Below are 19,198 nucleotides of genomic sequence, written 5' to 3'. Positions count from 1 at the left end.
AAGGCATCAAGGCTATTACTTCCTTATCATATGCATCTGTAATAAAGTGCCTGTCTCATCAGTGCCATTTGGGACCCACTTCTTTCCAATCTTTCTGCTCCATTATCCTTAGCATGTTTGCTCTTGTTCTTGACTTACCTCAATTAGTCACAGGTGCCGGGCATAAGATCTTCACTTGCTAATGTCCAAAGCTGAAAGGAAGGAAATGCAGATGGTGGAGGGGACTTCTTCACATATGGGGGAAAATATTTCCCAGAATAAGTCCCAGCACATACAATATATTTCTTTGGCCAGAAGAGTCTCATAGCCACTTCTCCAGGTCGGTCCTTGGCATAGGTGGGTGAGATCCCTATGATCAGCTTAAACCAATCATTATTCATACCATAGAGCCATGGACATTGACACTTGAACACATTTGTTAGCAAGAAAAATGTGAGCGAATGGTTGATGAATGGGTAAACAACAGAGTCTATCACACCAGATATACAAATATAGTACTTTGTATTTTACAGAAGACTTTCATGTATTCACTTGTTTGCTTTACCTCACATTCGTGTAAGAACAGTTTTTCTTCCAGTTTTACAGGTGAGGAAACTGAGATCTAAAAAGTTACACATTTTGCCTAATATCACAAAACTGATGAGACATAAGAGAATTAATTCAAGTTTTCTAATTCCTAGGTCAAGACATTATTTGCTATACCACATGGTTTATCATTTAAACAAACAAATGTGCTTTTTTAAATTGAAGTATAGATAACTTACAGTGTTGTATTAGTTACTAGTGTACATCAAAGTGTTTCAGTTTTATCTATCTATATTCTTTTTCATATTCTTTTCCATTCTAGTTTATTTCAAGACATTGAATATAGTTCCTATGCTATGCAGTAGGACCTTATTATCTATTTTAGATAATAGATATAATATCTATATTTATATATAGTAGTTTATATCCTAAACTCTTAATTTATCCTGCTCCCCTTTTCCCTTTGGTAACCATAAGTTTGTTTTCTATGTCTGTGAGTCTGTTTCTGTTTTATAAATAAGTTCATATGTATCATATTTTAGATTCCATATGTAAGTGATATCATATGATATTTGTCTTTCTCTGTCTGACTTTCTTCACTTAATATGATAATCTGTAGGTCTACACATGTTGCTGCAAATGGCATTGTTTTATTCTTTTTATGGCTGAGTAGTGTTCCATTTTATATGGAATCTCTCTCTCTATCTATCTATCTATTTATCTATCTATCTCACATCTTCTTTATCCATTCATCTGTTTTTGGACATTTAGGTTGCTTCCATGTCTTGGCTATTGTAAATAGTGCTGCTATGAACATTGAGATGCATGCATCTTTTTGAATTAGAGTTTTCTCTGGATATATGCCCAGGAGTGGGATTTCTGGATCATATTGTAAATCTATTTTTAGTGTTTTTAAGGAACCTCCATACTGTTCTCCATAGTGTCTGTACCAATTTACATTCCCACCAACAGTGTAGGAGGATTCCCTTTTCTCCACACCCTATCCAGCGTTTATGGCCATTCTGACCAGTGTGTGGTGATACCTCATTGTAGTTTTGATTTGCATTTCTCTAGTAATTAGCAGTGTTGAGCATCTTTTCATGTGCTTATTAGCCATCTATATGTCTTCCTAAATAAATGTGTTTTTAAAATAATAAGAAGAATGAGGAGTAGTTTTAGGTACGTGGGTGAAACATCACCATAAAAATTCTAATTTCCTTTTTTCTTAGGTACAAAAGTTGTCTTGGGAGTAGCTAAACACTTGAGAGTGACCTCTTGGTAGAAAAAAATGACAGCTGCGTAGCAAGGTGCATAAGTCATTTCTCACACAAAGGAAACTTGCAATTATTAAAATAGGTAGAAGAAACGATTTTTCAGGAATGTATTCAGGGCAAGTTGAAACATGAATTGGGTGGTTTCATGGATGCTTTCCACTTCTGTAGGAATGAGATACAAGGCAAAGATACCTTTTGCATAATAATACATATTTCAAAAATATGTGTGAAAGGTTTTGTTGCTGTAAAGGCTTCTGAAGGCTTTAAGATTTTATCACATTTTTGTTTGTTTGTTTTGTTTTCTAAATAGTCGAAAGTAGCAGGATGGATTCTGTTTCATTTGTAGTCTCTCCCCCAAATATTCATGTTTTTTAGGGACTGTCATTTGGGTTTTTATTGTCAATTGTAGGAATTCATCCAAAGCAATCCTGACATGTCACATATAAGCTCTTAAGGCTTTAGCTCTCTCTTGTTTCAAGTGATAATACAGTACTAAGAACATTAATGTTTGAGGATCTCTTCTGCTGACAGCCAGTCTGACATCCTGGTTCAGATAAACTAAATTTAAGTGTGAAAACAGCAGTGCTCCATTTGCTGCATTATGAATATTCTGAGTACCTGGGGTAATAAAAGATGATCTGCACAGATCCTTATTATGTTTAAGTTGTTTGTTTTTATGTAAAGCCTCTTTGTTCAGTAGACATACATGATTTGCAGAGATGCCAATTTATAATTCCTTTGATGTTTTATGGTCTGTTCTTGAATATCGGAAAAGTGAAGGAAACATCCTTTTCCCATTACTTGTTTTTGTGATACAAGATAAGCGATCTTGCCTGCAATGTAGGTTTTTAGATTGCTTGATTCCTTTCAAATAGAAATAGAGAAATTGGCTTTCTAGATGAAGATTTTCCAAATTTAGTGAGGATTCTTTTAAAACCTCTTTATTAGAAACAACGACAACAATAAAAGAAGCCCTCCTTTCCTCTATCTGTCTGTCTCTCTATTTGGAATATTTTCTGCTTGCTTATATTTTTCAGTATTTTCTCCCTTTTATAATGATAAGAAAGGTAATCCAATTATATGAGAAGGTAAATGAATTTTGAGGTGCCTGTAAAAATTTAGAAAACTTTCATGTGAATGGATTAAAAAAAATCTAACAAACTGGAGAGACCAGCTGAAGTTATGCAAAGAGAATATCAAACATTTCAGTTGAAATACTTTGGACTGGAACTTATGTATTACAGTATAAATGTCAAATATTGATTAAAACATCCATTTATATGTTAACATTTTATGAAATACCACTCATACAATAACAGTAACATTGTGTGTATGCTTTGGGCAATTAACTATTCCTCAGGCTTTAGTTTTTTCACCTGCTCAGTGATGGGCTTACTAAATCAAATTCATGAACTCCAGTGCCCATGGGAGTCCAGACTGTATGGTGAGTGAGTGGCAGGAACTCTTTATAACTGGATAGTGCATGTTATATCTGGCTGGTCTGTTTCTTTCTTTCTTTCTTTTAACCTAGATATTCTGGGTGAAATAAAACATACATGAAAGCTGAATTTAGCCAGTGGGACTCCAGGTTGCAACTTCTGAACTAAGAGCATAACTAAGATCACATCCAGCTTAAAAAAATGGATATTTTTGCATACAAATTAGAGAAGCATTTCTTCACTCTAATATTCTACTTGCTTAATTCTTTTCACCCTTAAAATTTGACAGGGTAGTTGACCCTACCTTCTTAGTTCTATTTGAAAGTTATCAAAGAACTATTATTTTGATGATGAAATGTATTGATTATGTGTATATATAATTTATATATATACACACACTATATCTATAGATAGATATAGATATATCTTGAAAGTATATATATACATATTTATTTTTCATGGAGAATAATGCTATCATTGGTTTAGATATTAGATAATGTAGAACTTTTTTGAATAAAAAAATAAACTCTGAAATGATACAAATTAAATTATTTACAAAACAGAAACTGTCTCACAGACTTAGAGAATGAACTTATGGTTACCAGGGGGGTAAGCATGGGGGCAAGGGATAGTTAGGGAGTTTGGGATCAACATGTACACACTGCTGTATTTAAAATGGATAACCAACAAGGACCTATAGCACAGGGAACTCTGTTCAATGTTATGTGGCAGCCTGGATGGGAGGGGAGTTTGGGGGAAAATGGATACATGTATATGTATGGCTGAATTTCTTTGCTGTGCACCTGAAACTATCACAACATTGTTAATCAGCTATACTCCAATATAAAATAAAAAGTTTAAAAAAATAACAACAAAAAATAAACTCAGATCTATTGTTCTAAAGAAAATCAGACTTTAAATACTCAATGAAAGACAAATCTTTCATTACATGAGGAATTGGCTTATTCTTTTGTATGATTCTTCCTTTGCTGTGCTTGATCAGATTCTTAAACTTTAAGTATCAATAGATCACAGCCACTTAATTTTATTTTTGTAAGTACTTAAATCTAATGGAAAAAAGAGTATATGTATTTTACAAATGATTTTCCCCCTGCAATTCATAGTCCTCCTCCTATTATCTATTCCTAGTAACTATGACTCTTGAAAAGTTAGACCTTGATACTTAGCACTATTTAGAGAAAATCAATTACAGCTTATCTTAGGCTCGGTAGACATTATAAAGTTCTGGTGATGTTCAAGTTTAAGATCATGCCAGGATTAAGTAATGTTCAGTATCATGTCTTTGGGAAAATGGTCAATTCTGGGTTATTCAGTTTACCACAGGGAGTTTTCATAAGCTTTGGATCTCCCAGAGCATGATGTCCTTGAGAACAGGGACTTTGCTATTTTAACTGCTATATCGCTAGTGCTTAGAGTCATTATTCTTAATGTTTAGAACAGTGTCTGGGACATCACAGGTAGTCAATAAATTTGTGTTTAAATAATGATTGGATTAATTTTTGGAAAATATTTTAGGATGCCAAATATAGATATTGAAAGTAAGTAATATTCTAGGGAAAATACAGTAGGGAAATTGAAAAATATTTTAAATAGGTTTTTAAATTATGGGATGAACATTCTGGTTTTTCATTGCTGTAATAGCAATCATCAGGGGAGATTTTTAAGGTTTAAGAGATTTTCATTTTCTCAGAATTTCCAAGGAAAAGCTAAGAGGAGAAATGAAATACTTACCTCAGTGGTTCTATTGAATCAAGGTTGTAAATGTTGATAACGATATCCTTACTAAAGCTATGTTATAGTTATTAAAGCAGTAAATAAATAAGTTATTAACTATGACTTTACTCACTTGTTATTGTCTACAATAAGATAATTATGGAATTATCTTGTTTCATTTACTTCCTATACTAGCTTTGCAGGTATATATACATATATTTGCACACATATATGTATATGTGTGTGTGTGTGTGTGTGTGTGTGTGTGTATAAACTGAGTGGCTGAAGCAAGTTATCTCCCTTTGCTATTTGTAGAAATTCTGCTTCTTATGTATACTCTGCTTAATTATATTTTCCTTATTATTTTCCCCAACTCTCCACCCAAATGTAGATAATTTAAATCCTTATTATTTCTACTTTATAACGAATATATTGAAAGTAACATTTCCTAATTAACATTCTGTCATTTTGAGTTATGAAATACCTATTTCAAAACAAACACCAACTCATATTTATATAGTTATGTCCTCATTATTTTATTTCACGGCTGTAGTGCAGAACATTGGTTATTTGCATCAGTTACGTACTGCTGCATCAGAAAACGATCCCCAGTTTAGGGCTTAAAAGAACAAGTATTTGTGTTACTCATGAATGTCCAATTTGCACAGGACGTGACAGGAATGGCTTGCCTCAGCTGGGGCACCTCAGGTGGGAGGTTGATGATCCACTTTCAAGGTCACTCATTCACAGGACTGGCACATTGGGACAGATAGTCAGCTGGAAGCTCAGCAGGGGCTGTGGGTCAGGGACCTTGTCTTCTTTCCATGTAAACCCCTTCATTGGCTGCTTAGGTTTCTCACACCATGGTAGTTAGTTTCCATATATTCTAAGAAAATGAAGTATAAGCGAATGGTGTTTTAATGCCTAGCCTTGGAAGTTGCATAACACCACTTAATTTGTACTTCATTGGTCAAGGCAGTCACAAGGGCCCACCCAGTTTCAAGGAGAGGAGCCATAAACTGCCATCACTTGATGGGGGTTTAACAAGGGTACAGAATAGCATGTGGGACAGGAGGTAGTGTTGTGTTCATCTTTGGAAGCTACAAAGCACCATGTGATTATTGATTTGTTATCATGCAAATCGATTCTTTTCAGGTTTCCAAACAGGTTTAGAAATGGAGATGCTGTTGCCTTTGTCATCCTCAATCCTTTTCTATACATTTACATTTATATGGCTCTCTTCTGAATTGGGGCTTTCTTAGCCTTAGGGCTTAGCACCTCCTCTTGTACTTTGTAAGCCACAATGTATGTCTGCTGGATGCATGCATGAATGAATATGCTCTTCTAATGCCAAGGTTTTCTTTAAGCTTTCCTGATATGTAGAAAGAACCTTTTCTTAGGAGATAATAAAAATCATGAGATTCTTAAGACCCATTTCTTTGAGTATTCCCTGTTTCTGTGAATAGGATCCTTCATTATAAGGCAGTATTTTCATAGTGTTATTCCTAGATGAGCAGAATCATCCGGGAAATTGTTAGAAATGCACGTTCTGAGTCTCCTCTTAAGAATTACGGAATCAGAAACTCTTGAGGGTACAGCCTAGCAATCTGTCAAGCCCTCCAGGTGATTTAGATGCACGCAAAAGTTTGAGGATGACAGAATTCCAGCACATTTATATATCTGAATTAAAATTTTCAGGATGTCTAAAAACTGAGAGACTCTGGAGGTAGGACCCAGCAATCTGCATTTTAATAAGCTCTTAGATGATTCTAATATACTGTAAAGTTTGGAAACCATCCATCTAGGTTTTAAGACCGGGTCCTATTATTTGCTTTCTCTAGAAGTTTTGAAAAATCATTGAAAATATTGAGTGAAATTCTTCATCCTAGCCATCCTAAAGGAGGCTAACATGAGTCAATGAGTTAGGTAGTTGTGAAAATTCAGAGGTAACCCATGAGAAAGAGTTTTGTAATTTACAAAGTATTCTGAAGATGTTACTTGGTCTTAATTTATCACAGCAACCTGTGAAGGTGACTGAAATTTTCACCATAATTCATGTCTTTATGAGTATGATATTGCCTTAGGAAGCTTGAATGTTAGCTTCTGAATCAATAGCTTTACTTGATCAAAATTGATTAGTGTGTAATCTTAGCTTGCTAATATGGAGACAGGCTAGAAGGCCATGAGGAGAGAGATGAGGATGAATAGGAAAGATCTGTCTAGGTTACTTTGGAAGGTAAGCTCAGTGAGTGTGTAACCATGAGGAATTGTAAAGAGTTATTGGAAGAGACTAGAAAGAGAATTTGCTGAAATACACTACTGCCAACTTGTATTTTACTTCTGCCTATTTCTGGTGTCTAGGGTTCCATTCCATCTTTTATGCATGGCTGGCTCAAGTGACTCCCTCTTCAGTGTGAAACAGTACCTCTGAGACATGGGGCAGAGTGCAGGGGCATTTGGGTCACTTAAAGAAGGTTCCTAAGAGAGGACTGACTATAGCTCAGATTGGACAAGTTCATGTAATGTGAATGCTGAGACACAACTAGTGAGGGGAAATTCAAGGATTGGGCACTGATGCTTGGTGGATCTCTGAAGGCTTCTCTTTCATAACTCTTACTGAGATTTCAGTCTCAATGCTGGACTCAAAAGAGGCAGCTAATGAAATGGAAGCTCTTAGAACTTGGATGAAGATTTAGGGTAGTCTCTCTCTTTATCTCTGTCCCTGTCTCTCCTGTTTCTCTCTCCCTCTCTCTCTCTTTCAGACACACACCACCCTTGGGTAGCTAAAATAAAGACTGAGTGGGAAGAGATGGGATGATGATTCAATAAGACCTCACAGTTGTAGTGTAAGCCACTGGCAGGCAGTTCATTTCTTCTGCATAGAAATGAGTCCCAAGAGGATGATTCTGGGATGCTTTGGAGACAATAGACTTGAGGGCAGATTGTTTTATATTCCATTCAGAGCCTTCCTCCAGCCTGCTAAAGAGCCTATCCTCCAAATCCTCTTTAGTTTGCAGGTTCTCATTTAGTTATTAATAGATGTACAATACTGATTAATAAAATGAATAAAGGTTCTCTTAATCCTATGAGCAAATTTTCTTTATCAAAGAGGAAATTGTTAATTCAGATGAATCTAGAAAGTTGCATCTGAATAATATAAGGAACAGGGTATGTGGACATAGCCTAGTACATTTTTTTCTACACATTCTGTCTTTTAGAGCTTAGGAAATATAATATATTGTTGTGGAGGAGCAAGTGTGTAGTAATGGTGCATGAGGAGGTCAAAGTTCTCTTTTAAAAACCCTTCATTTTTCACAGTAATATAAAGTAAGAAAACAAAACAAGCCAAAATCGAAGATTGTCCCAAAGCTGGGACAATACCCAAAATTTCAGCTTGCATATGCATCTAAATTTGGGAAATGGGTGAAATTATTATGTTGCCCAAGCCAGATATTATTGTTTTTATGGAACCAAGAAACTCTACTATCCTTCTTGATTTTAAAAGAGCAGAAAATGAGAGAGTGTCAAGTTACTGTTAGGTTTAAAATGAGTAATTACTTGTTTACATAGATCTTTGAATGTAAGATTTTCTTTAGTGTGACATCATTTTATATTAAGGGTCTTTTTCCCCTACACAATATCTTGCTACTTTTAGGTATAATGGCAGTTGTGGTGTATGACTTTTATATACCACCGTCTATTTCTATCTTCAGTTTACTCCTTGACTCTCTAAGTATTAAAACAATTTTAAAGTGGGAGTTAAATTTTATTACTCGTATGTTTTCAGAATGTTCACGCTCACCTTTAGTTGGTCTTGGCATTCTCTCTCAGGTTTGTGTTGACAAGTGAGATTGAAGGGCAGTGTTCTGGTATGTATAAAACATAGTACTTCTATAATTGTACCAATCACATCTTACAGTGATTATTTATTTATGAGTCTGTCTCTCCAATTGCCGCCCTCTAATTGTGAGCATTTCTTGAAAAGGGACTGTTTCTCATTTAGCTTCATGTAACGGTAAATCTCACGTGCTCATTGACATTTTGTTGAGTTTTAAACTGAATATTTCTTGAATGAATTTCTTTATTTTTTAGAAAGGTAGGTGGGGATGCTGGAGATTATATAAAATTTAGTTCTTAATTTATCTGTGATTTTATAAAGTCTTAATAACCAGCTAGTGGAAATGCCTACGTATATTGCTTTACTTATAAAACTACATTTTATTGATATTTTTATTTTTGTTTATTTTGTCTTTGTTTTGTTCCAGAGTAAATCATATATTCTAGGAAACAATAGTAATTTGGATATTGAGCTTAATGTTTAGACCTAAGGTGCATTAAGTGGTACCTTAGCTTCCTGAAAGAGTGAGTATGCTCAGTTTATTCCCAGGTAAAAATTTATGAGGTGTAATAAAAATATGGTTGAGTGAATTTCCTGTTACATTGTAGTGGAAGTATCATGTGAAGTTGATATTCAAAGACTTATCTAAGAAGGTTAGCATTTTATGAAGTGTTCCATTAGTAATGAAATGTTACTTTCGAAAGACACAAATAACTTTTTCATGTACTTCAGACTTGGAAGTTATCAGAAGAAATTTAATGGCATGGAAACCATGCTAGAGTTTTATTTATTGATACTCCATCTATATGCATAAATGAGATGTAATCATGTACTAAAGTACATTTATCTACCATGAATAGGTGAAAAACCCAGCTTTAAATGAAAACCATTTGTTTTATCTTCTTTTCTTGCCTAAAGCCAACAATTGATCGACTACTGTAATATGAATTTAGAGGTAACTAAAATCCCAATACTGTTGAAACTACGCTACTATATAACCTGTCAGTTCTTAGTGATGCACATAAAAGCCAAATATGTTTTCAGTTGTTCAGCGTATTGTGAAAAGTCTAATGGGGCTTTTTTTTTTTCTCTTGCAAATTCTCCATGGGCTTTGAGTTACTTCTTAAGGGCTGTGTTGTAGTTTTGCAATTAACCTGTCATGCTGAGGAGTATACACTTTGTACTTTGTTGTTGTTATTTCCTTTTATACCATATTCCTTCAGTTTATATTTACCAGAAACAATCTATAGTAGCTTTGGATGAAAAGAGAGCAAAGCTTTAGTTTTTAAGTTCTCTGTGCGATGTGATTTTTGTTGCTATCACTTCTCCTGGAATGTTCTGGTAGGAAAACTGCTAGATGCTTAGTCTATAATCATAGTTACTTGTGCTTCTTTCATTCTGCCATTGCTCCTCAGTGAAGGATATTTTTTGTTTTGTTTTGCTTTGTGTGTATGTGTGGTGTTTGTTTTGCTTGTTTTAAACTCACAGAGATGATTTTTTTCTGTGCTGTTAGCTTCCTTGAGATGGCAGTGTAAGCTATTTACTCTGGAATAAACTGCCTTTTTTTTTTTTTCAAGAAAGGAATCAGTTACAGATTTATTTGAAACTAACATACATTGTATTGTTTCAGAGTTTTAAAATTTCATAATTCTATAAAAGCTAATTATATGTTAAATATTATGCTGGGTGTTAGTCTCTATTTTTACAGTAGATTATTCTAATAAAATAATAATCATTCATGTACATTTTGGAGAGTATTGATTTTCATTTTGTAATTTTTTTTCTCATTTATTTTTAGGTTACTGTAAAAAAAATCTTCTAAGAGATGATAATAAGAAATATCTAGGTCACGTATTTATTTCTACTGACCTCTGATTCTTGGAGACTTGTGGAAGAGAAGAATTGTAGTCAGTGAACTAGAATATTTGTGATCATTAGCATCAGTATTACATAGAGAAAGACATTAAAATTAAAACAGTCTAGAAAAAATAGAGATCTGTCTTTCATCTGTGCAAATGATGAACACAGCCACATTTAAAAAAAATTATTTTCCACTGTTAAATATGTTCTGGGATTTTAAATTTATAAAAGAAAAAAATCTTCAGGTTCCTAGCACCAAGGAATACAAACATAGTAATTTGTGCCAGGGTTGTAGAAAGAGTATTGTGAGAAGCTTAAGGGTAATATTTCTTCTTTCTTTGGGAACAGAAAGTTGGCAAATTGTTCATTATTTTTCCTCATGAAGAAATAATAATAACAGTAAGAGAAAAACACTGTATACAGGCCTCTTGTATAAGTGCTTTATGTATATTTTCTCACTAATCTTTCCCAAAGCACATGACACCATTACTGTTACTAAGAACTAGAGTTGAAGAGATTGATGTACTGGAAAATCAGAAACGGAACAGGGTGCATGGCCCAGTCAATGAGATTTGAGTCTGAGATGTTAACTCTGAAGAGATAGATTTTTGTATTAGAAGAGACAATAACTTTGACACTTCTTTTTCCCTTTCTACATTAGCATTTCTACTTTTGCCTCTTCTTCTTTATCTTACAAATAAATCTTTTCTATGAGTGTTATGATAACTACAACTTTTCTTCTCATCTAAAAGTTGGGAGCTGATAAAGCTGAGGCACAGTGATTCCACAGCACAAAATATATGTACATTAGTTTTCCTGATAAAATCTTTAGTAATAAAACTGGTTATATTATTCAGTAAGTTGGGCTATTTAATAAAGTTTTAAAGGAATTTTCCATTGGCCAACACTAATCTGAATTTATTTCATGGCAGTCTATTTTTAATATAGAGCTTCTCTCTTTATTATAAACATGTTGTTGCTTTTTACAGATTCAATGTTTGGAACCCATGTGAGAGCTTAAGAGCAGTCTCCTAAAAATGATTGATTTTTAGTTGCTCAATAAATACCATTAAACAAAACAATGTTAATCCAAGAGTACTATAAAATTCTTAGGATGCTTAATTCAAATCAGAGTGACTGTCTTGCTTTTCATGGACTTTGGATAACCCCATATGCATTAGTTGAATAGAAATATGTCTGTGTCCATTTAGTGGAGAGGATAGCTATCTGTGTCCCATGGGGAAAGGTCAAGGATGAGGAAGATGTTTTGTGCCTTGATCCCTTGGTCATTCATTTGTTCAGGTTTATAAAGATCCAGGAGTTACATGACATCAGTCTATAACATATCCTATTGATAGGTATTTCATGATTCTTTACATGAATAAAGACACTTTAATATGTGGAATAAAGGCTGATTTCAATGTTACCTATTTGACTGCAGGGCTTATATTTCATCACCTACAAGACTAGAAAAATATGTTTGACTTTTAAGAAAAAATTCCTTGCATTTATTTGGCAAATTATAAAAATAATTTGTCCATTTTTTAGATGATGTTGATAACCTTTTATTTGAAATAATATATAGACAAATTAGATAGTATCTGTATTTACTTCAAAAGTTACTGTCATTTATAAGGACATGTATTGCTAAAAATAAACACTAAAAAACTCTTTATCATAGATATTAAATTCTATAGCAGTCTTCTTGTCTACCCACTAGGTGCTGCCAAAATTATGGTCCTAGCAAAGAATGCAAATTGGATCATTAACATTGGAAAGAAAAATGAAGAAATTGATTGGAATGCATTATGTTAGATTTAATGAAAGCTTGGCAAAAAATGGATTCTGCTTACTAATATAAATGGCCTAGCTAAATGAGCAAGCTACTCTCTATTCTTAAAACAAATAGAAAATACATAAGGAATAAAGGATATGGAACAAGATTGAATTAAAGTAAAATGAAATGAAAGAGCATATAATGGTGAAATAAGATTAACAAGAACATGTACAGGCATGGATAACACTAGATAGATGTCTTTGTGCTTTTCTCAGTACTACAGAACATAAGTCTCTATTTTTTAATATTTTTAACATTGCATGTTCATTAAGTAACTACTCGTGTCAAAAATTTTGAGTCCTGGGACTTCCCTGGTGGTCCAGTGGTTAAGAATCCACCTTCCAATACAGGGGACGTGGGTTCTGATCCCTGGTGGGGGAACTGGGATCCCACATGCTGTGGGGCAGCTAGGCGCGTGCACCACAACTACTGAGCCCGTGTGCCACAACTACTGAGCACGTGCACTCCAGAGCCTGCGCGCTGCAACGGAAAGATTCCACATGCTGCAACGAAGGTCCCGTGTGCTGCAACTGGGACCTGACGCAGCCAAAAATAAATAAATTAATTAAAAAATTAAAAAAAATTTTGAGTCCCCTTTTGCTATCTATGTATTTTCATATGCATTGTTCCACTTGATTTTTACAAGTTAAGTTGTTTATATTTTTAGTTCCCATTTTTATATATTATCAAATAGAGACTCCGAGAGGATAACCTGAAATTGGTACTTTAATAACTAGCCAGTAAGAGATGATTAATTTATTTCACATGTGATTGATGAGGATATTGATGATACGTTATCACCAATCTCTTATCTATCTTTTAGACTCTGTGCTCCAGTTTTAAGATATTTTTAAATTTTAAAATATTAGCAAGAATACAGGGTCTAAGCTTAGTGACCTATCCCTTTTGTTCATTGACAACTACTCTGACTTTTTTGCATTGTTATAAACCTATATATCACACCAAGTTGTGCATTTTCTTGGACAAACAGAGAGCTGTAAGATATACATTGTACTTTATTTATGCCTATAAACCAACTCTGACATTAAAATAAAACCTTAAAATGTGGGGAAAAAATGAATTGGTATTCCTTGGATTTCAAATTCTGTAAGTGATTATAATCTCAAGGAATTTTTTGCACTTCCTGTGAGGACACTGCTGCCAAGTCATAGGAATTTGAGCTTGGACTTTGTCCTATTTAGCTGGTAATTGATGATATGCCTGCACTGGTTTATCCCTGACCTTTGCATAGTTCTCTACTTGAGTTACTGTATACCTCAGGTCCATGAAAAAGGCTGATACTCCACGATATATATGGGGATTGAATACTAGTTCTGCCCATTAACTAGCATTTAGCTAATCACTAATTATGATGATTAATTAACAGTGTGAACAATATGCAATCTGTAAGTTATCTAACCTACTCAAAAATGAAAATTTAAAATTATCTATAAAATATTTAGCCTAATTAAGATTAGTTAATTGTATTAAAATATGCAATAAGATGTTTAACCTACATAGAAATTAAGATTTTTAAAATCAAATAGTTTTATGAAATGCATTCATGTGCAGAAATGTGTATGTTAATCTCATAAGAAGACTGGTACAAGGGGACTAATACAGAGATGTGCTATATGGAAGATCATATGAGCAAGAGAGGCTGCTGAATGAACATCAAGGAAAATAAGACTCATTGAGAGACAAAAAGAGCAGTTAAGAAAAAATCATAGTGACTGCAGTCAAAAGAAGCAGGAACCCTATTGGCCAGGGCTTCTGAAAATCTGCTGCTTGGCAGGCAGCCTCCAGTGGGGTTGATTAGAAAGAGCCCCAGTCTGCTGGGTCACCAGAGGCCCCCTCGAGGTAAACAAGTAGAGAAGTGACAAGGCTAAAAGGAAATTCTCAGGTACTTCACTGATTTAACCATGCAGTGGCATCTTGAGAATAGCAGCAAACGGTTCCTAAATTTTCCGTTGCTGCTCAGGAGAAGCGATAAAATGATACTGTTTGCAGAAGATGCAAATGTATGTTTCTGATTGAAACTATTTAGGTGAAAGTGGCTCATGTAATATTTAATGTAGATTATACAGTATAGTATTATATATTCTGTTGATTTAACCTCCTAACATCACTTTTGGTAAGACTGCTTGTCTTCTGTTTCAGATAGTTCCATCTCTGCTAGAGGTTAACCATTGAAGGGCATGGTTAAAGAGAGAGACCCCCCTATAATAATTGTCTGAAGGGAATTTTTGAAAGATGGTGTTGGTTATGATGCTGTATCAGTTTTTACCAAAATAGATTTGGTTAAATCCAAAATTGATAAATCCAAAATTGACCTCTCTCTCTTTCTCCCCTTTTCCTTCTCTTCTCTCTCTCACCACTTTTGGCATGAGGGATAAAAATAAAATGAGCTATTAAAACAAAATATAGTTAGAAAATACAAAAAAAAAAAACAGATTAAATTTTTCTTGTGGTTCAGAATTGTCACTATCAATTTCTTACTACAGTGTGTTGTATTAGTAAAGTTTAACTCCACTTAATGAACTAGGAAACTTTAGTGACACCATTAATTCTCTGAAAATTTTATGTAGAGATGTTTAGGAATTAACATCTGTCACCTCAAGGACCCACTTCTGTGACAATCAGTAAAGACTTTTGACTTCCAGAAATTCTTGTTTTAGTAGCGGAGGTAAAAATAATTCCATATATGAAACACTCTTTGCTATTCAGGTACAATATTATAAAGCTTTGAACATTTGAAAAACAACTGTCCCTACAGCTTTATTTATATTTTTATTTGGCACCTGGATATTTTATTTCTGTTATTCTTGTAGAACAGAATCCCATAATGATCGTCCACATTTGTAGAGCAAATTGTCTCCCTTCCCCTGAACATTGCAATTGCTGTAAAAACAACAGGTTTTAACCACCAGGAATAAACCAACAGAAAGAGTGTGTAAGCATTTATGTTTTCTATGATTGTATATACTTCCATTTTCTTGTTTTATTACTTTTTCCTTATCTAAGTATTGAAGTCCAAATAAATAGGGATGAGAATGTTTATGTAAAATGATTGCTAAAATCATGAAATACGTCAGGAATAAAACATTTGGAATTGTAGGAGGAGGCACTAGAAAATGGCCAGATTACAGTGGGACCACTATAATCATAGGAACCAAAAGTTTTAATTCCAGCTCCATCATTTATTAACTCTGTAAATTAGAAAAGTTACTAAGCCTGTCAGCCTCTTTCCTCATCTACCTTTGTGGATGGGTGAGATTGAACAAGGACGAATGTGAGAAGTTCTTAGGCAAAAGTAGATGCTCAAAACACGTTGACTGCAGTTTTTTAGTGAAATGGCTCATGTTCTACAGGAAGGATCAGCTGACAGTACAAAATTTTAGTGAGATGAATGTCAGTAATTAAAAAGCTACCAAACCAAATTTCGAAGTAAAGTAACATATAGTTTAAAAGAAGACATTGGAACATACAAAGAATTTTTTCCATGATCATTATCATCATCAGCAGCAGCATTGTTATTATTGGACATTGTTTCAGACCACCACAGATGCTATTTCTATTAATTTGTAAAATAAATGCAATTAAAAGTCATTGTTATAAAATTGGCTACTACCCAGAAGTAACATCAGGCTAAAGAAGTGTATTTTTAATGCAATTTTGAAATCACTGTATGGAATATTTGGAAATGTTTGTTGGAGACTGGCCAATGAATCACTAAGGAATTATAGAGGTAATTAGCTTTATTAAGTATTTTGTTTTCTGGAATCTGCTGTGTATTCATTTAGTTTTCAGATGGTTTTAATTTGTGGTGGTTTAAATAAGAACAACTAGATGTTCAATTATACAACAAGTAAGAAGCAGTATATCTGTAGGAAAGTTATGGATTGTTCATAGAGATAAATGTGGTCTGGAAGTTTTAAGATTCTAAACATCAAATATATCAACATGGTTATAGAATATAGTTGATGATACTTCAACTATATTTGGAAGATAATTACTGATTCCTATCAGACTGTGTGCTTTGACTATCAAAAGGTTGAGTTTTAAAAAAAGGAGTATAGACATTGATTCTGGAGTCTGTGAACATAAATAGGTCTGAAATTATCAAAGCTCATTGCTTTTGGTGATGTATCTTGCATATAGATTATTCAGAAATATTGGTGAAAGTGAATCAAAATAAGGAACTAAATTTCCACTTTCAATAAATTGTCCTAATTAAGCTTGGAGATAAAGAAATATATTACTAAAGTAAAAGCAGGGCAGTTCTAGTCATTAACGCCTTATGAATTAACTTAAAAAAAAAAAGGCCTACACTATAGTGACACATATTTTGAATTTCAAATATTTCTCATATCTGATAGTTCTTACAGTTGCTTTGATTTATATTATTTTTATGCATTTATTTTATTTTAAAATTTCTGTCTTTCTAAAAAATACTCCATACCAAATATGTAATATGAAAACATTCAATTTAGAAAATACAGTGAAATTTATACCTATGTGTATTAAAAATAACATACATGCTTTATAATACCCATTATTAAATTATTCTTTTACACTTTCTAGGTTGCAGTCATAGCAATAGCAAATGTTCAGATAAGTGTTGGAGATTCTGAAAATTATTCTGATTTTTAAAAAAAAATCTAAACACTGTCTTCATGAAAGTTTGAAATGGTTGATATCATTTGAATGGATTTCATATTTTAATCTTATAATACTCCTAAAAATAAATACGGTGCTTTAGAGTTTTTTTTTTTTTGGTGTGTATTTCTCCATTTGAAAATGCCAATATTTGAAGAGTTATTCCTGGAGAGTCCAGGTTTTCTGCGACCTTTGTCTTTGGTTCTAAATTACCTCGATTTTGCAGTCCATTATGAAGACCTGATACCTTCCACAAAAGCAATTGAAAAATATATCAATGACATAAAAGTGTTTTTCCTAGTTTATGAAGCTGATAGTAAATACATATTTTCCTTTTCCTAATTTCTGCTGCAGAGTCTTTCTTTTAAAACAGTAGATTTTTAAAAACTGTGTAATATCTTGTACACTGTCTTTAGACACTAATTAGTTGCTTGCTATTAAAAAAAGTTTGAATAAGTGGCTTTATACATTCTTGATAAAATACTAAATGCTAATGTTTGTATTGTTGATAGTTAATATGACCATCAGAAGTCTTGGCTGTGGTCTAGACTCACATTCAGTTGGTATTCTGTGCTGCTCTTATGTTTATTTTTTACACTCTACTGAGTAGAATAAAGAATTAGTGGCAGCACTTTTAGAAACAGTAGTATAATATGTTTTCACTACCACTACGCATGCACACACATATCTTAAGCATATATCAATATATACCCCTCTCTATGTATGTGTGTTTATTTACCTATATAGAGAGTTTTTTCTATAATACACAATCACTTAAAATATTATTCTTTATGGTTAATCACCAAGAAGATTTTTGTTTCATATGAAATGGAAAGCAAAACAAAACCTCAGTGTTATTGGGCATTATTACCATGCTTTCATATGTTTACTCCTACTTAATATTAAACTCATTACTAATCCCTTTGTGGAAAAAAAGCAAGTTTTGAAACACTTAAATTATTTAAATTTTGTTGGGAAATTGTTTCTATGTCATGGAAATATATTTTTATTCACTGATTGGTTGGTTCAAGCTAAAATTTAATATTTCTGCTGTACAGAGACAGATAACTATCAAGAATATACCATTTACAGGAATCTTGATAACAGACTATAAATCAGGATAGTTTATATTTTGTCTTCTTATTGTCCTGTGTAATTATGTTATTTATGAAAACAGTATGTTAGAAAGTGACCACCAAAGAAAATAACATTATGCTTTCTTCTGCCTTCATTTGGAAAAATTATAGAGCTATCATAGTCTCTTGGATATGTCTCAGGGTATTTCTCACTCAAATTTAAATGGAAGAGAAAACAAAACATCTCTTTTAACAGCAAAGATAACTGGCCAGATGGACTTCCATCTCCACACCTGGATCACCACAATATATGCCTAGAACAATCAAAATGCATGACTGATGCCATTTGCACAATATGAAGTTATAATTACATGTAGGGGATTCTTGGGATGATTTATTTTACTCTGAGCAACAGCTGCTAGAACTTTTAACTCAACTTCATGTCAATTATCTAGAAATACCTTTGAAATTAAAGAAATAAAAGTAAATGAACCATTCTGACAAAGAGAAAAAGATCTCAAAGGAAAAATCAGGCATCTATTATCTCTTTTTTTGTCTTAAACACACCAAAAGTAATGCAGATAATGAAATATCAGTATCCAAATCATGGTAACTCCTGTTTAAAAAAAAGGAAAAAAACTTGTATGCATGCAGGAAAAAAACCCAATAATCTTCAATATAGTAGATATTTATCAGTTTTTTTTTTTTTTTTTTTTTTTTTTTGCTTTCCCGATTTTTATCTTCCTCTCTTTATTTGTATCTTGGCAAGAGGGTAATTCCTAGTGACTACCTCCTGGAAACCAGTCAACCATATCATCACTCTGCACTATACACATAACGGGGCACATGAGATAAATTGAGCTAGTCAGCTGCACTGTTGTAGGGCTTTGCCTCTTCATCTGGTGATATGAGGATGAGGGGAATCATCCACTGTCGTGGTGGAGGCAGTGAGTTCT

The sequence above is a fragment of the Eubalaena glacialis genome, chromosome 9 (assembly GCF_028564815.1).
Source record: "Eubalaena glacialis isolate mEubGla1 chromosome 9, mEubGla1.1.hap2.+ XY, whole genome shotgun sequence".
In the NCBI taxonomy this organism is placed as follows: Eukaryota; Metazoa; Chordata; class Mammalia; order Artiodactyla; family Balaenidae; genus Eubalaena; species Eubalaena glacialis.
The sequence above is the reverse complement of the archived record's forward strand: the minus strand, read 5'-3'. Positions refer to the sequence as shown.